The sequence below is a fragment of the Sorex araneus genome, chromosome 2 (assembly GCF_027595985.1).
Source record: "Sorex araneus isolate mSorAra2 chromosome 2, mSorAra2.pri, whole genome shotgun sequence".
In the NCBI taxonomy this organism is placed as follows: Eukaryota; Metazoa; Chordata; class Mammalia; order Eulipotyphla; family Soricidae; genus Sorex; species Sorex araneus.
Window position 1 is genome coordinate 274,746,098 of NC_073303.1, and position 19,327 is coordinate 274,765,424.

General features: G+C 51.7%; 1 protein-coding gene across 5 annotated transcripts in view; it reads left to right on the forward strand.

The window, feature by feature from the left end:
• Positions 1–240: 240 nt before the first annotated feature.
• The window catches only part of TFDP2 (transcription factor Dp-2), a 138,575-nt gene continuing 119,488 nt past the window's right edge, over positions 241–19,327 (forward strand). For all 5 annotated transcript variants that reach the window (XM_055125710.1, XM_055125708.1, XM_055125709.1 and 2 more), the window contains exon 1: positions 241–462. The gene's annotated coding sequence lies outside the window, so the exon portion shown is untranslated. The remainder of the gene's footprint in view (positions 463–19,327) is intronic.

Below are 19,327 nucleotides of genomic sequence, written 5' to 3' on the forward strand. Positions count from 1 at the left end.
GGCCGGTCCCAGGGACGCCGCTGCCCACAACCCCTACGGGCGCCCCGGACCCGGCCCCGCGCGGTCCCTTTTCCCTCCTCGGGAAGCCCTGGGGGCGGGGTTTGTTTACTCCTGGCACGCACCGCCGCGCGGGCCAATGGGCGGCGAGAGGCGCCTGACGTCACGGAGCGGTGGGCCAATGGGCGCGGCCCGTGCTGCTCCGCCGCCCCGGCGGGCGCGGGCGGGGCGGGGCGGGGGCGGGCCGAGCGCGGCTCGGGAGCGGGCGCCGCGCGGCGCGGCTGGCGGGGCGCGCCCTGACCCTGCCTCCTGGGGGAGGCTCCTGGCGCGCGCGTCGGCGGCCTGGGGCCTGCAGCCGAGCTCGGGGCCTCCTGCGCGCCGCCGGCCCGACGGGGACCCAGAGCCCCGGGATCGGCCCGAAGGACAGCCCGGCGGGGCCGCCGTGTCCTCTGCAGCCGAGCGGCGGTAAGGGCCGGGGCGCGGCGCCCCTCCCCGCGCCTCGGGCCGGGGACCCCCTGGGCGCTCCCGCTTCATCTGCTCGTTCCCACGCGTCCTCCCGGGCCGGGCCGAGTAACCCCTGCGTGCCTGGAGGCGAGCGGGGAGCGGGCGAGCCCCCCAGCTTCGGCCCCGGGGTGGGGTGGGGGGTGGCCGGCAGCGTCCCTGAGTCATGCCTCGTGCAGAGGCGGAGGGCGGCCGGGGACTTTCCCGGGCCGTGCAGGGGCGCAGGAGGGCCCCGGAGGCTGCTTGCCCCCCCTCCCCGCCCCCCGCCCCGACTTTTCCTGTTTGCACTGCAGACACTCCGCCCGCGCCCTCCAGCTCCCAGGTGGAGCTCCGAGTTCCAAAACTTGGCGCCCCGGGAGCAACCCCCGGTGCTCTGCGGGAGGGGAACTTTGACCTCGTGGCCGCCGGGGTGGGGGAAGTGGGGGCTTTGTGACCCTCTTGGAGAAATTGCAGAAAGCCCAGACCCCTCCGCCGCTCCCCACCCGCATTCCCTGCTCCGGGAAGATCAGAAAGGATTTTTTTTTTCCGGGATCTAGTCGGGAAACCACGAGCTCCCGCTCGGTGCCCGTTCGCGGGGCATCGCGGGGCATCGCGGGGGGCTCAGCTTGGCCCTTTGTGCAAGTGCAGGCGGGGCGGCGCGAGGACGCGCAGGGCTGACCTGTGCAGCGCGCGGGGACAAAGCTCAGCCCGGATGCAGCCCGCGAGGGCGGCGGGCCGCGCGCTGAGTCGCGAGCGCAGCTGTGCCCGTCCCGGCGCAACATTGTTTCCCTCGGCCACCTCGCAGCTCCCGCGCGCGTGCCGGCGCCTCTGCGGAGCCCTTCCCGGGGTCTCCGAGGGTGCGGACCCCCAGCCCCTCTCTCGGGCTCTTTCAGACGCTCTTGTTTTCCTTTCTCCCGCCTTTCGGTGCGTTTGGTTTTTTTTTGTGGGGGGGGCTTCTGTCGCCTCTCCCCCTGCCCACCCCACTCTTTGCATCTCTCTCATGTGTATTGCGGCACACCTGGAGCGCAGGGACGACGCCTGGCACTGCTCGCGAGGGACCCCTGGCGGTGATGGGGGGAGCCATCTGCGGTGCGGGGGTTGAACCTGGCGCCCCACGTGCAGACCCCAGGGGGCAGACCCTCCCAGCCCTCCCCTCTTCTCTTTTCTTTAAATTAAGTTCCTTTCAATGGATCGCCATGAGATACACAGTTACAAAGCTGTTCCTGGTCAGGTTTCAGTCACACAATGTTTCCGCCCTCTCCCTCCACCAGTGTACACTTCCCACCCGTGTTCCCAGTTACCCTCCCGCCACCCCCCCCTCCCGCCCTAGAGGCAGGCACCTTTCTTCTTTCTCCTTTTGGGTGTCATGGTTTACAAAACAGACACTGAGAGGTCATCATATGTGTTCTTTACCTACTTTCAGCACACAGATCTTATCCAGAATAATCATTTCTTTTTTCGGGGGGGGGGGGGTGGTCACACCCGGCGATGCACAGGGCTTACTCCTGGCTCTGCACTCAGGAATCATTCCTGGTGGTGCTCGGGGAACCCTATGGGATGCTGGGAATCAAACCCAAGTCGGCTGCGTGCAAGGCAAACGTCCTCTCCGCTGTGCTATTGCTCCAGCCCCTGGAGTGGTCATTTCTAACTGTCGCTGTCCTAGTGGTCCCTTCTCTATCCCAACTGCCTTCTCCCCAGCACTTGAGGCAGGCTTCCAACCATGGACCAATAAATTGTTGTATCTTATGGAGATGTTGAGTTCTTGTACAAGAGATTACTAAGATGTTGTTATAGGTTAAGCCTCCTGTGTTCGTTTTGATAATCGGGATTGGTTGCCTTCTGCATCCAATTTGGCGCGCTACTGCTGGTTTATCAGTGTTTTAGAGTTTGAGATGTCAGGAAGTTAAGTATTTTTATCAGGAAGGTACAACTGGATTTTTTTTTGGGGGGGTCACACCCGGCGATGCACAGGGGTTACTCCTGGCTGTGCACTCAGGAATAATTCCTGGCGGTGCTCAGGGGACCACATGGGATGCTGGGAATCGAACCCGGGTTGGCCGCGTGCAAGGCAAACGCCCTCCCCTCTGTGCTATTGCTCCAGCCCCTGGAGTTGATTTTTTTATCTGGGTGGCAGATTTGGAGTGTGGACATGAGTACAAGGAGATAGGGGGAGGTAGCTCATCCCAACTTCAAAAAAACCTGGAGATTTCAGTCACAAATCATGCATACCTGAGTCTGCATCCAGTTAATTTCTCTGTGAAGTCTGTCCCGAGACGATGGAGTCGGGCCCATTGGGGGGCCATGGCCGCAACCTTGGACTGTGGGAGTGAGTGGCTGGTGGTGGGGGCTCTGTTTGGGCAGGCACTGCTCAGCCCTCATTTCTTTTCTCTTAATGACCTAAACGAGTACTCTTGAAGTTGTTGGCTTTTCTCACTGGCACCAGCCTTGTCTCTGTTCAGGGTGAGGTGTGAACTAATGCAGTCCCTCTGATACTTTACCCTACTTGCCCATGCCCTGGGGTAGGCGCTGATCTGGCGACACTGTGATTGCTCTCGGTACTCAGTCTCTCCTGTCTGTGTCCCCGCCGCCGCTGCCTGATGCCTGAGTCCCGGATTCCGTGGGCTTGTGTGTTTGCCGTGTGTGAGAACATCTTGTGCCTGGAACCGGAGTCTCGTCCCTGGGCAGCCGTGGTGCCCGTGGCGAGCTCTGCCAGCGCAGCCGTCGTCGTTCCAGCAATGTGACACTTCTGGGTGTGAGCGGAGGCCCACGCCAGACTGAGCGCGTGCTTTTCGGTTCTCCGTCTCCTGCGCGGTTTCAGAGGGAAAAGGGACGTTTTCAAGTGTGTCGTATTACAGCTTTGTGATCTTGTAGCTCACCCCCCACCGTGCCTCGGTGCGCATCCAGCTGGCCCCGCCAGCGCTGGCCCGGCAGCCGGGACACGTAACTGTCTGATTGCATGCTCCCGGGCACGGCTTGCGCTGGGAGGTCCGGAGGCTCATCCTGCCAGGCCAAGCATTTGTCTGTGGATGAAAACGCAAACAGAAGGGCCTGAGAGCTGGAGCAGTAGCGGGTGGGGCATTTGCCTTGCCAGAGACCGTGGGGCTTCAATCCCTGGCGGGGCGTAGGGTCCCCCGAGGACCTCCAGGAGTGATCCCTGAATGCAGCCAGGAGCAAGCCCTGAGCGCCGCCGGGTGAGGCCCAGAAAAAAAAAAAAAAGAAAAGAAGAGGAAAGAAGGGGACTGCTACACCCACGTAGGGTTCAAAGGTTACTCTTTGGGGTCCTGGGGCCACTGGAGCCGTTCCCCAAATGAGTCTGCCACTCGAGCCCATCTCTCGACCGAAACTTTTGCTTTTCACAATTAAGAGTTGAATTGTGAGTCTCCTTAGCCCCTGCCCCCCAAAGTAAGAATTGGACAGGAAGAATGGCCTTGTGTTCCTGCATCTGCTTTATATTGGAGGGCTTGAGTTACGTTTCATAGCACAAGTTATATTTATACGAACGTCACTGTCGTCTGATGTCTCTGGGGTGTCGGGGCCAGGATGGAACCCCCCCCCAGCTCCCCGACCCCCACATGTGAGGTGCTGTCGGGCCGCATCGCCAACCCACACTTTGCCACTTCTGAACCCTCCTGTGCGAAAGTCTCAGAACGGAGTGAAGACGAGAGTCAGAGCAAGCCAACGTCGGCATGAAGGTGAAGGCAGTGAGTCGAGTATCTAAGGATCCAGTTCCGGGTTAGAGGTCGAGAAAGCTGAATTCAGGCCTGTCCTTTCTCACCGTTAACCTGGAGCAGCGGGTGTAAAAGGGGGGGATGGAAGACCCCGTTGGACAAGCAGCCTGGGTGGCGTCGAGACATCGGGCCTGGTTTTGACAGAGACTCACGAGACATGGCCCCGGGCCTCTGAGCACGGCTCCTTCCCCAACCCCCCCCCCCCCCCCGTAAAATAAAATGCAGATCAGACAGATTTTTTTAAATTTGAACATTAAATATTGACCAGTATCTTAGCATCTTCTTTTTGTCTTTAAAATGCATTTATGATAAAAAAAAAAATGGGGCTGGAGTGATAGCACAGCGGGTAGGGTGTTTGCCTTGCACTCAGCCAACCCGGGTTCCATTCCCAGCATCCCATATGATCCCCTGAGCACTGATAGGGGTAATTCCTGAGTGCGGAGCCAGGAGTGACTCCTGTGTATTGCCAGGTGTGACCCAAAAAGCAAAAAAAGAAAAATGCATTTATGAGGGCTGGAGTGATAGCACAGCGGGTAGGGTGTTTGCCTTGCACGCAGCCGACCCATGTTTTATTCCCAGCATCCTATATGGTCCCTCGAGCACCGCCAGGAGTAATTTCTGAATGCATGAGCCAGGAGTAGCCCCAGCGCATCACCAAGTATGACCCAAAAAGAAAAGAAATGCGTTTATGTTTTTTATTTCAAGATCAGACAGTAGGCTCCTCAGAACTCATTTCAGTCTCTTCCTTGGACCCCTGGCGAACATCCTTTCTGGCCTGTGCAACTCCGATTTTGCTGTCTGTATCGTAATGGCACTCAGGAAGCAAAACATAGGGTTGAAATGGGCTTTTTTTTTTTTTTAAGCTCATAGGGTTTTTCATTGCAATGAGTATTAAATAGAGTCACTTCATTCTTGAATCCTCTCCCTCTCAGCCTGGGATACAGGACGTAAGGACGAGGCATGCCCTTCCAGTGTCTGCTTCTGAAGCCATGGGCATCTTGTGCAGCGTTCCACGTACTTGTATATTTCTGGAGGGAAGATTCTTGGTTCCACAGTTTTGGAAGCAAAGCTATCTGGACAATCCCAATAAAATTCTTTCTACTTACCTCGTATTGAAGTTGTTTCTTCTTTGGGTCAAAGGTGTGTTTCCTCTCTCTGTCCTGGGGTTTCAAATATTTGAAATTCCTCATGAGGGTCCCCTTGATTAATTTCTTCGCGACGATTTTCTTTTTTTTTTCATTTTTTTTCTCTTTTTTTTTCTTTCTGGGTCACACCTGGCGATGCTCAGAGGTTACTCCTGGCTCTGGTGCTGCTTGGGGAACCCTAGGAGATGTCAGGAATTGAACCCGGGTTAGCGATATGCAAACATCCTACCCGCTGTACTATCGCTTCGGTTCCTCTCGATGATTTTCTTCTCCGTCTTTCAGCTTTGCAGGTGCATTTGCTATTGTGATTTGATGTCTCCTGCCTCTGCGGATGACTTGACTTACAACTTGTTTCTGTTCATCCATATTCTTCTTTGATTTGCGGAGCCCGGTTAGATGTTAACCAGAGAGAACACTGCAAGCCACTTCCTTCGATTTTAAACTGTGTACCTATGGGTGGGCTGGAGCCATAGCACAGTGGTTGGGCATTCGCCTTTCACTCGGCTGACCCGTGTTCGATTCCTCCGCCCCTCTCAGAGAGCCCGGCAAGCTACCGAGAGTATCGAGCCCGCACGGCAGAGCCTGGCAAGCTACCCGTGTGTATTGGATATGCCAAAAACAGTAACAATAAGTCTCTCAATGAGAGACGTTACTGGTACCCGCTCGAACAAATCGATGATGACCTATGGGTAGATCTTCTCTGGCACTGACACTGTACTGTCAGTTCATGAATTTGCTCGTTTAAAATAAGTTTTTAAGCTGGTTAAGAACTCCAACTCTGAGATGTGATTGAGAGGAGACAGCAAGGCCTTGCATGCCTTGGACCCAGGTTTGATTCCTTTTAATGCATGTGGTCTACTAAATCTCACCAGAAGGGTCCCCTAAGCACGGAGTTGGGAGTAACACCTGAGCACAGCCAATTGTGCTTCTCCCGAAAAAAAAAAAAAAAAAAACCACAAATTTTGGGACTCTGGTGCCTGGCTTTAAATTCTGACCCAATAGTTTATTAGCTTGGACACTTTACGTAAAGCATGTAAACATATGGAAGGGACTCAGTTTTTTCATCTATAAATTGGGTTTTATAGGCGAGTATCTTAATGGGTTGCCGCAAGGATTAAATGAAAGCCTATATGTATTTTGTAAAGCTCTTTGAAAGGGTCCTGGTATTTATATGCTATATGCATATTATTCATTATTGGTATTTCTGTAGCCAATTAAAATTCTTGAATTTTTTTCACCATGCTTTCTTTATTTAATTGAATTTTTTTGGTAGGACATTGCATTTCTCCATATTAAATTTTATCTTGTCAAATTGGTTCTGGACTGGAGAGATAGAACAGCGGGTAGGGTGTTTGCCTTGCATGTGGCCGACCCAGGTTCGATTCCTCCGTCCCTCTCGGAGAGCCCGGCAAGCTACCGAGAGTATCTTGCCCACATGGCAGAGCCTGGCAAGCTACCTGTGGTGTATTCGATATGCCAAAAAAAGTAACAAAAGAAGTCTCACAATGGAGACATTACTGGTGCCCGCTCAAGCAAATCGATGAACAACGGGACGGCAGTGCTACAGTGCAAATTGGTTCTAGTCTTTTGAGAGAAAAAAATAAATAACATACCTCATTTAGCCATCTAGTGAATAGGCTTATCTGGCTTGTTTGCTTATCTCTAGATTAAATAAAAGTTTGACAATATTGACACTGCCTTCCTACAAAAATTTTATTATAATAAATTCTAGGCAAGACCAAAATCTTGCCTTCGGGAGACTTCTTGATGTTGACTTGAAAAATAAAATAGTGGAGGGCCGGCGATAGTACAGTGGGTAGGGCACTTGCCTTGCACTTGGCCTACCTGGGTTTGATCCCTCTTTTGGCGGGGAGTTCGATGCCTGGCACACTAAGCAGCTCTAGAAGTGATCCCTGAACCCTGAGCCAGAAGTAGGCCCTGAGTACCACCAGATATGGCCCCCAAAACCAACAAAAACTGTAATTCTTTGGTTTTGGCTATTCTGTCAGTTAGAAATCCATTTATTATATCCTGTGTACACACACACACACACACACACACACACACACACACACACACACATCCTATAAAGAAAGAACTTTGGGCCCGGAGCGATAGTTCAACAGAGAGCGTGCTTGCCTGGCACATGGCAGACCCGGGTTCGACCCCCGGCATCCCCTGTGATCCTCCAAGCCCTGCCAGGAGTGATCCCCAAGTGCAGAGCCAGGAGTCAGCCCTGAGCATCGCCGGGTGTGGCCTCTGCAAAATAAACAAATAATACACCCCTCTGCGGGCGGCTTACCTAAACCCCTATGGCCACAGGATTGGGGTGCGGGGGTGACGGGACCAGCTGGCCGTGCTGTCGCCGAGTAGATCATGTGTGTTGTGGTTCTGCGTGCACAGACCCTGCAGTGGGACTCGGGGTCAGGTCGTTGCCCCGAGTCTGGGGGTGCTGGGCAGCGGGCAGGGCGGCCCTTCCCTGTGACCAGCCGCCCTCCCCGGCGCTCCGGAGTTTAGCTGCTTGGAGATTCCACCCAGAGCGACGCCTGCTAGAGGGTCTCCATGCCTTCTGGAAAACTCCTTGTCTTCCCGCCCGTCACAAGCCTCAGTTTCCGTTCACTGTGGACGAAACTCATGGAGTGTTTCCCAGCCTCCAGCATGGGGGGCCTTCAGCAAGGGGGCCCTGAAGCCAGAGGGTCACGTGCGGGGGGCGTCCGGACCACCATCCCTCCCTTCTCCTAGCTGGCTTCCCCTTACCTTCCCTCCGGCCTCCCCTGCCGCTGCAGCCCCCCGCCCTGTCCGTGTGAAACTGCGTCTCCTCAAAGTCCTTTCTTCCCCCCTTGGGTGAATCTGAAATAAGCTTGATCTGAATTTTACTTGTTTAGTTTATTTTTTGAGGGGTCACATCCCGCAGTGCTCAGGGATCACTCCTGGTTCTGCGCTAGGGAATTACTCCTGCAGGTGCTCTGGGACCCTATGGGATGCTGGGGATCGAACCTGGGTTGGCCTCGTGCAAGGCCAACGCCCTCCCAGCCGGCCCCAGCCACTAAATGTCTTCAGTATCAATGAACTTTCTGAAAGAACCAAACAGTGTTCCCTCCTCCTGAGCCGGACGGTTCCCTTTGATGTCATCTATCGGAGTCAGTAACGTTCTTGGGATAATCTGGGCTCTGGAAGACGGTGATTTGGAGAAAGGTAGGTTCCAAATTGTTCGTTTCCTGAGCTAGTGGGAGTTGTGCTGCGGGGAATGAGTTTGAGACCATTGAATTTCCTGTCTTGACAGTGAAAACAAAACCATAAATTTGGGAAACTTGAAATAGTAAGAAAAAACCTGGGGAACTAATGCTGAGCCTTGCAGAAAGGGGCCACATGGGTGCCTTCTCCTCCCAAGTTTCTGACTCTCAGAGGGTCGGGGAGACTTCACAGGTTCTGTTCATCCCAACGGCTCAGTCACAAAGGGAAAACCCTGTTTGCCACATTATTCTTGTTAACCTGCAAAATTTTGGAAGGCCACAGCACGCTTTCTAAGTAAATGAGAAGTAAAGCAATAATAAGTAAGACACCGAGGCCTATAATTGGAGAACAGTGTGTATTTATTGTGCAGTACATCCTGTACTGTTTCTTTTAGTGTGTGTGTGTGTGTGTGTGTGTGTGTGTGTGTGTGTGTGTGTGTAGGTTTACGTGGATGGATTTTAATTTTTTTCCCTTTTTTTTGATTGCAATAAGTCTGGGCTGGAGCAATAGGACAGCGGTTGGGCGTTCGCCTTTCACGCGGCTGACCTGAGTTCGATTCCTCCGCCCCTCTCGGAGAGCCCGGCAAGCTACCGAGAGTATGGAGCCCGCTCGGCAGAGCCTGGCAAGCTACCCGTGCGTATAGGATATGCCAAAAACAGTAACAATAAGTCTCTCAATGAGAAACGTTACTGGTGCCCACTCGAACAAATCGATGAGCAACGGGATGACAGTGACAGTGAATAAGTCTACTTGTACAGCCAAGGTAAGTAATGAATAAACACTAAATAATTAAGTGTGATTGACAAGATAATGCAAAGTATCTCAGGTATAATTATATATATTAAGGTCTAACTTTCCACCACTTTGTAGTCGTATTTAGCTTTTCAGTTTGTATATCTAGAAAGAAAACAGACTATTAGTGAATTAGAAGTAGATGACATTGTTACCACAAACAGCTCAGCCACTGTCTGCCATCCCATGCTTGCTCTCGCCCCCTGCCTCTGTGTGAGAGGATCTTCCTTGATTTTCTTCCGAGACCCCCAGCATTTGGGGCTGTGGTGCCGCATTCCCATGCATTTATAAGGACCAACCGGGATCCAGAAGATGGAAATGCATTGGCCCACCTCGATGCCCTTTGACCTTCAATTTCTACACAAGAGCCAAGACCTCTTTCTACTGGGGGGGGGCGGGCATTGGAGATAGACTATGGCAGGTGGGGGGCACTTGCCTTTTATGTGGACACCCTGGGATCGATCCCCGGCACCCCCTAATGTCCCACAATCCCTGCCAGGAGTGATCCCTGAGCACAGAGCCAAGAATAACTCCTGAGCACAGCTGGGGTGTGACCCAAAAACCAAAAAGAACATCTTCATAATTAGGGCCTGAGAGATAGTCCCGGGTTAAGGCAACTGCTCTGTAGGCTGCTGGAGTCCAATCCCATGGCGCTGATGGTCCCATAGGCACCGCCCAGAGTGCTGAGCACAGTCGGTGTTGGCGATGGTGACCCAGACACCATCACCCCCTCCCGCAAATCTTTTTCTTCTTTCGTTTTTTGTTTTTTCTTTTTTTTTTTTTTGCTTTTTTTGGGGTCACACCTGGCGATGCACAGGGGTTACTCCTGGCTCTGCACTCAGGAATCACCCCTGTTGGTGCTCAGGGGACCATATGGGATGCTGGGAATCGAACCCGGGTCAGCCGTGTGCAAGGCAAACGCCCTCCCCGCTGTGCTATCGCTCCAGCCCCTTTCTTCTTTCGTTTTTTGGCACGACTCAGGAATCACTCCTGGTGGTGCTCAGGGGACCGTGTGTATTTATTGGGATGGGATGCCGGGCATTGAACCCGGGTTGGCCCCGTGCAAGGCAAACGCCTTCCCCGCTGTACTATCTGCCTGGGCCCACAAGGTTGGTTTTCTAAAGTGCCAAGAATCCACTCACCTGTGAGTGATGCAAACAGCAGCCATTGTTTTGGATGGACCCACCCTCCCAGCTGCCTTTCAGACGGGACGGGCTGGACCCCGGGCCTCTCCCTGGTGGTGGCAGCTGGCCCTGCACCGTCTGTCGCAGGGTTGAGCTCAGGGGAACTCAGATGAGCCGTTTGCTCTGAATGGAAATAAGTAATTGGTTCAAAACAGTTGCTTTTTTTTTGTCTTAACATTCGTGGCAACGTGGTCCATGGCCCCTCGGTCTGTCGGGCCGTACAGACTGGGCGGCTGAAAGCGGGTGTGAAGGGGCAGTTGACACTACAAGAGGCAGCAGGAGGCGAGAGGGCAGAAGTGGCCCCGTCAGAACAGAAATAGACAGCGGTGCCCCTGGCGTGTAGCCGTGTAAGGGACAGTAGGTGCTGGTGTCACGAGCAGAGGGTAACTGCGTCCCCGGAAGATCAGGCCATTAGGGTCCGAACAAGCAGACCTTCCCAGCTGAGTAGAGAGTAGAACCAGGGGATTCTTCTTCTTCAACTCAAGAAAACAGATGGATCGTTCATTGGTGCCCAGACCCCACCCATTAAGACTTGTGTGGGGCTGGAGCACAGCGGGGAGGGCACTTGTCTTGCACGCGGCCGACTGGGTTCGATTCCCAGCATCCCACATGGCCCCCCGAGCACCGCCAGGAGTAATTCCTGAGCATGGCTGGGTATGACCCCAAAGGCAAAACAAACAGAACATAACCCCAAAAAACTGAGTGTAAGGCTGTAGGGAAGGCACAGGGGTTAAAAGCACCTGCCTGGCATCTGCCAACGCTGGTGTAATCTGGGCACCACATAGAACACCAGCAGGAGTGAGCCTGGTGCAGTTGTGGGTGTGGACCAAATTCTCCCTCCCCACAAATCAAGTCTAAGTTTTGACTCCGGCTGAACTGAGTGACTGGTAGCCTGCTGACACGAGCAGCCGGTCCATTGCATTCTGTACATTATGTTTAGTACGGGTTGTCCAGATTACAGCGGGATAGTACAGCAGGGGGGTGCCTGTCCTGCACACAGCTGACCTGGGTTCAATCCCTGGCATCCCATATGGTCCCCCAAGCACTGCTGGGAGTAATTCCTGAGTGCAGAGCCAGGAGTATCCCCTGAGCACTGCCGAGTGAGGCAGGGGCAGGGGGAGGAAGGGGAGAGAGACGGGGAGAGAGATGCTATTGAGCTAGTGAGAGAGAGAGAGAGAGATGCTATTACAGAAATAAGGGAAGCTCCATTTTCAGTCCTAGATTGTATTAATAATTAATCCCACATTTAATTGTGGGCTGGAGAAGTTGTTTCTTCCGTATCTGACATCACTAAGATTAAAACATTGTGGATATTCTGCATATGGTTAACATCAGACATCAGCAGGGAAAAGCAGTGATGTGAGAAGCCGTTCATCTCTGTTTCCAGGCGTGATTCAGGCATTGACAGTGTTTCCTGGCGAGTCCTGGGCCCGGTCTCCCCCGCCGTGCAGCCCTCCGCCCCCGTGACGCCCCCGTGACGGGGCTTGGGCCGCCGGGTTCTTGTCTCGCACAGCGAGAGGTCTCTGAGACTTATGGAATCCTTCTTCCTGCTTGTATCCGTTCACGCCCGCAATTCGCCCCACTAAGAGGCAGCGTGACTCAGGCTGGCCTTGGGTGAAAATAGCCAACAGTTCCATTCACCGGACCCACTCGTTTCCGTAAAACCCTTTCAGATGATTTTTTCTATCATCGTCACTCTCCCGAGCGGAGCAGTTCCCAGCCCACCGGGGTTACTGAGGGCGTCTCCGACGGTGGCAGCGTATGAAGCGTATGAAGCGGGTTTTCCTGTGGTGACAAATAGCAGTTTGGTGGATTGGGCACAGTAAATCCGTATTGAGCTTCAGCCTCACCGGTCTGTTTGGTTAAAAAAACAACAACAACAACAATAATGGTAGATTTTTTTAATTTATCTTGGAAAATCTTTATTCAAACTCAGTCTCTTGGTTAGTATAATTTCATGGTCAAATACACATAAGAAATATGTACATGGGTCAAAACTGAATGAACACAATTTTTTTTAAACATAAATAAACACTTTTTTTCACAGGCAGCAACTGTGTCCATCTCAAGAAAGTGATATTTGGTGCTGGAGTGATAGCACAGCGGGGAGGGCGTTTGCCTTGCACGCGGCCGACCCGGGTTTGATTCCCAGCATCCCATATGGTCCCCTGAGCACCGCCAGGGGTGATTCCTGAGTGCAGAGCCAGGAGTAACCCCTGTGCATTTCCAGGTATGACGCAAAAAGAAAAAAAAAGTGATATTAATGACAATGGTAGCATTAGTGCTCAAATCATAGAAAAAGCCTCAATCAGAGACAACCTCAGGGCAATGTCAAGAAAATCATATGAAAAAAGAAGACAAAAAAATTTTACAATCTGCAATGATTTTGACATTGCAAAACTTAGTTTTGCCATCAGAAAATATAAGTAATTTTCAAAAACAATCTGAAAATATTTTACTAAAATTCAGGTACGTGACATTTCTTGAATAATAGAATTTTTGACATTCCATATCACAGACTCTCACTCTGTATATTCCTGGTTTTGTGTGTCTGATTTCTTCCTCTCCTTTTGCCTCCTCTTATTCTTAGTTGTTGTTTTTTTTTTCCATTTGTATTTTTGGGTCATACATGGCTTTGTTCAGCGGTTACTCCTGGCTCTGCACTTAAGAATCGCTCCTGGTGGGCTCAGGGGCCCATATGAGATGTCGGGTATCGAACCCGGGTGGGCCGAGTGCAAGGCAAACATCCTCCCCGCTGGGCTATTCCCCCTCCGCCCCCTCCTCTGTTCTTAGCTTTTTGCTTGCACAAATCCTACCTGTCCTGAAGATGGAGCAGGTGCTTAGGTTAGAAAACAAAGGAAGCAACTTGTCTTGACTGGATTCTTCTGGGCCTAGAGTCTCGTGTTTGCCTTGTACTTCAGAGTTCACCAATATCTGCGTGATTCACACCTAGGGCCAGAAACGGCCGTTTCCAGCCGGGAACCCCAGTGTCCCCAGAGAACTGCCCTAAGCTCGAACCGCGTGAATAGTAAATTCTCCTCTAGCCGCATCTCCTTTGGGGGGCACGGGGAGGCCGGTGCTCGGAGCACTGCCTTCGGTGCTCAGGGATCCCTCCTGGTGGAGCTTGAGGGCCCCGTGGGTGCTGGGGGTCCGACACAGGTTGTGTGTGCAAGCATGCACACGTGCGTTTCCTGCTGTACTGTCCGGCCCCTACTTTTTGTTTAGTGTTTATTCCCTTTTTCAAAAAAATCCCTAAAGGAGGCGTTTCTTTGTTGTTAGTTTGTTTCTTTCATCGAGGTAGCAGCAGAATGCAAGATGTGTATGGGGGCCGAGAGACGCTTCAACACCCAATAGGGCGTTTCCCGTGCACACAGCCGACCCGAGTTTGATCCCTGACACCCCAGATAGTCCCCCGGGCCCCACCAGGAGTGATCCCCGCACTCAGAGCCAGGAATAAACCTTTGGCTCCCCTGGCTGTGCCCCCACCAACACCCCCTCCCAAATTTTCACTGTTGTTTGAATATAAAAATGCGACCAATTTTTATGTGTTGGTTTTGTTACTGCCGCTTCACCATGAGGATTTCTAAGCTTTTTTTTAGTGGTGTCTTGAGAGTTTCCCATGCGTAACGCCGTGCCCTCAGCCAATAGGGAGGGTTTAATTTCTTCTTTTCTGGTTGGAAGCAGTCTTTTTTTTTCTTTGTCTTGCCTCGTTGAAATCGTCACCAGATTTTTGCCGTGGAGTGTGATGTCAGCTGTGGGTTTGTCGTATGTGGCCTTTGTTGAGATAAGTTCCTTCTACCCCCATTTTGCTCGGAGTCACGTATGAGTGTTGGTTTGGGGGCCACACCCGGCACTGCTCAGGGCTTGCTCCTGGCTCTGAGCTCAGGGGTCACTCCTGGTGGACTTGGGGACCATAGGGGGTGCCAGGAATAGAACCTGGGTCAGCCACATGCGAGGCAAGTACCCTGCTTTCGGTACTATTGATCCTGCACAGTTGCTGAGAGTTATTTTTATCATAAGTCACTATTGAATCTTGTCAAAATCTTTCGCTAAATCTATTAACTGTTGTAGAATGCTTTTCCTTTCTTCTTGTTGATGCAATATATTGCGTTAACTTATTCACATGTACTGAACCGTCTATGTATCCTTGGAATAAATTCTACTTGGTCCTGATGCATGATCTTTTTTTAATGTATTGTTGAGTTAAGTTCACTGAGGTTTGCCCAGGTTTGTGCATTTATATTTCCTGTGGGTATTGGTCTGTCTTTTTTTCTTTTTTTAGTGGTTTCTGCTTTTGGTATTAGGGTAATGTTGGTCTTATAGAAACTGTTTAGAAAAATTTGTTTTTCCAGTACCCTGGACTAGCTTGAAAAGGTTAAGTAATAAGGCCTCTGGAAAGGTTTGGAAGAAATTACTAGTAAATCCACGTGGACCTGGGCTTTTGTTTTAGGGGTGACTTTTGATTATAGTTTCGATTTCCTTACTCATAATTGGCTTTTCCATTTTCTCTGTTTCCCTTATACTCAATCCTAAGAGGTTATGTGACTCTAAAAATTCATTTATTTCATCTAGGTTCTCCAGGTTGGTGGCATAACGTTGTTCCTAGTAATCTCTTACCATCTCTTGCGCATGTTTCTGTTACCTGTTGTAATGTTCTCTTCATTTCTGATGCTATTTCTCAGGGCTTCTCTCTCTCACTCGCTCTCTTGCTCTCTTTCCCTGTCCTGTGACAAGACCCTAGCTAAGGGTTTATCAGTCTTGTTCTTTCGAAGAATCATCTCTTGATTCCATTGATCCATTGTATTGCTTTTTCTGTTTCTGTATCATTTCTGTTCTAATTTTTGTGGTTTCCTTTCCCCAGCTGACGTTGGGTTTGTTTGTTTTTTTTTTCAGTGACAAGTAATTTTATTTTATTTACTTTTTAAAATTTATTTTATTGAATCACCATGTGGAAAGTTACAAAGTTCTCAGGCTTATATCTCAGTTATACAATGCTCAAACACCCGTCCCTTCACCAGTGCCCATATTCCACCACCAGGAACCCCAGTATACCTCCCACCCCCCAATCCCCCACCCCCAACTGCATAACTGATAAATTTCACTTCATTTTCTCTTTACCTTGATTACATTCCATACTTCAACACAAAACTCACTATTGTTGTTGGAGTTTCCCCCCAAAAAAACCAGCCCTACTGACAAGGAAGCGTTTGATAATTAGTTTTCCATTGCTGAGAATGGAGAGATAGGAAGTTGCGGCGGGCCATTAGCTGTGTCTTTCCCGATGCCTCAGAGCTGGAGGGCACAGTGTTTCTTCGAGCCCTTTCTGCTGCCCTGCCCCTGCTGGCTCTACCCCCCCACCCCCCACCCCGTCTTCATCGCTGTTTGTCTCCCGGCATCTCTCGTTTCCTCTCTGATGCTGTCGGTTTCAGTCGGGGGGTGTGAAGACTCCAGATGTTTGTGCTCCCCTGGCTTTCTCTCTAGTCCCGAGACCTGAGAAGAGACTGGATAAGATTCCAACCGTCATGGCTTTGCAGGCAGCTTGCCGTGTCCGGCCCGTGTGGGTCAGTGTTCTGTGTCCACCCCCGGGGAAGGAGGGCCGGGGGCAGGCCTGTGCCTTGCCCTTCCTCGGCCTCCTCCGGCGCTTCGAGTGACGCGATGCCTGTTTGATCCGTCCCGTGGTGGGAGCGGGGTCTTTGAAATCTCCATTGGGGCTGGGGTGGGCGATAGCACAGCGGGGAGGGTGTTTGCCTTGCATGCAGCCGACCCGGGTTTGATTCCCAGCATCCCATAGGGTCCCCTGAGCACCACCAGGAGTAATTCCTGAGTGCAGAGCCAGGAGTAACTCCTGAGCATCGCCGGGTGTGACACCCAAAAAGCAAAAATAAATAAGAAAATTAAAAATATAAAATAAAATCTCCGGCAGTCACAGTGTCCTCATCAGCCCTGTCCTTAGATCCGCGAAGAGTCCTTCAGGGTTTCATTTTGGTCCTCCATCCCTCTCGGAGAGCCCGGCAAGCTACTGAGAGGATCCCGCCCGCACAGCAGAGCCTGGCAAGCTCCCCGTGGCGTATTGGATATGCCAAAAACAGCAACAACAAGTCTCACAGTGTCAAACATCCTGTGGCTCTTTCCAATAGGAGTGATGACGTAGCTTGTAGGGCATTTGTGGTCGGGGGTCTCTTTCACCCCCTACTTTGCAAGTATTCTACCATTCCCACCGTGATTTCAGTTACCAAATCTGGGAGGCTTACAGGAGTCTTTCCTATATGTCTTTGGTCTTTGATTTTCACCTGTTGCTTTTAGGAATTGTTTTCTCTCTCTCTCCCTCTCTCTCTCTCTCTCTCTTTTCCTCCATCCTTCCCTCCCTCTGTCTCTCCCTTTCTCCCTCCCTCCCTCTCCCCTCCCTCTCTCTTCTCATGTTATTTAACTCGAAGCATCCTGCTTAGTCAAAGCAGTCTTGAAAGAAAAAGAAAAAAACGTGCGAGTCACATGCTTCTGGTTTCAGCACTTGCTGTCTAGTTGCCGTGAAAAAGAAGCGTGGTGCCAGCGCAGACAGACAGTGGGCCCTGGGGGGCTCTGTCTGCATGTGGGGACAGGGTGCTCGGGGCAGAGCCTCTAGCGGGGAGGGTGGCCTTCCAACGAGGGGCGCCGTGAGCTGGGCCGCCCATATGAAGAACAAAGTCGAACCCATCTCATACGTGTCAGAATATTTCCTCCGATGAAAGAAACCTCCTGCTGTTTGCTTGGGGTATAATAGTTGTTTCAGACATGCTCCCGGAGACCTCAGCAGCAGAGAATATGGACAAAGTGGGGCGGATCAAAACCCTCCGAAGTTCAGCACGTGACCATCAGCGAATGGCAGAGCGGCCGGTGGCGTGGGAGAGCATCGCGGTAAGCCGGGTACGTTGTGAAGGGTTCGTCTCTGGACTCTGCGAAGAACTCCTTCCAGAACATACCTGATGCAAAATGAGGAGAGACGGCGTTTCTCTACAGGAGATTCATAAGTGGTTGGCACGTGAATGAACAGATGCCCCACATCACTAGACATTCGGAAGATGAAGACCCACAGGCAAGCCGTCACTTTCTGCCCATCAGGGTGCTGCTGGTGAAATGAACTTAAAAATCAAGAAACGGGGGCTAGAGCGATAGCACAGCGGGTAGGGCGTTTGCCTTGCATGCAGCTGACCCGGGTTCGATCCCCAGCATCCCATATGATCCCCTGAGCACTGCCAGGAGTAATTCCTGAGTGCAGAGCCAGGAGTAACCCCTGAGCATCGCTGGGTGTGACCCAAAAAGCAAAGGGGAAAAAAAATCAAGAAATGTCCTGAGAATGTCATTTGAGAGACCCCCCCACCTTGGGACTGAGTAGGGTGTAAAGTGTCCTTTCCAGAGTGGCAGACACTGGGCAGGTCCCCAAAAAATGAAAGCTAGAATTATCCTAAGCTCCAACCATGTCGCTCTGGTGTGTTTACCCAGAGAGTTGCAATCAGGGCCCAGAGGGACTTTAGTTCTCCCGTGTTCAAGCAACACTATCCACACCACAGAAAATGGCAGTAGCTTAAGTATAAATAGACAGTTGACGGGACAAGCAAAACATGGTATAGACGCACTGGACATGGCCCCAGTTTTTTTTTAAAAAAATGGGCAATTCAGTGGTTTTTCATATACTCAGACAGGCAGAACCATCACCGCTATCAAATTCTAGAATTTTTCCTCCATCCCCTCTCCCTTCGGTCCCTGGCACCCACCAATGTCCTCTTATTTCTCTGCCTTTTCCTCTTGGAACTGTTTCACATCACTGCGGTGTAAGAACAGCATGTACTTGGGACATGTGACTTCTTCCTCTGTTTTTTCGGTGTATGTGTCTGTGATCATGTGTCATCTCCTTTCTTTTCTCCCCCCTCTTTCTCTCTCTCTTTGGTTTGGAGGCCATACCAAAGTAGTGCTGGGGGTACCAGGAGGTGCCAGGGGTTGAGGCCAGGGTCCTGCTGACACAGCACACTCTCAGCCCGCCAGTCATTCTCCCCGGCTCTCGACTCCTTTTCAGTGCCAAGTAATATGCCTGTGTATAGCTATACCCCGTTTTGCTAATCCGTTTCCTAAACTTGGTGCACGCTGGATTTGCCGATACTTCTTTGACTATTATAAGACTGTTATGAATAGAAGAATATTTTGGGTAGGTCTCTGCTCTCCATTTCTTTCAGTTTTATACATTTCTTGTCATTCATTCCTAAGTACTCAATTTTGACTGCTGTTAGATTTTCTTTTTTAAAAAGTTATTTTGATTTGGTAGGGTTGGGGCCACACCTGCCTGTGCTCAGTGCTCACTCCCGGCTCTGCACTCGGGGATCACTCCTGGCAGGCTCTGGGAACCGTGTGGGGTGCCGGGGACTGAGCCTGGGTTGGCGTCTGCAAGGCAAGCGCCCCCACCTGCTGTGCCATCGCTTCAGCCCCCGCTGGGTTTTCTTTACTCTGCCGGTCCCTGGTCTTCCTTGACGTGGGGGTGGGGTGCTTGGGCCTCACCTAGCCCTGGTCAGGGCTTACTCCTGACTTTGTGCTCAGAGATCACTCCTGGCAGTGTTTTGGGGGACCCTGCGGGGTCCCGGGGACGGAGCTTGGGCTAGCTGTGTGCGAGACAAGCGTTTTACCCTGTACTCTCTCTCTCCCTGACCCTGTTTCTTGACTTTGTGTGTGTGTGTGTTTTGCTGTATTGATTTTTGTGTCCTAATGCAGTTCTATTCATCTGTAATTGAACATATTGATTTGT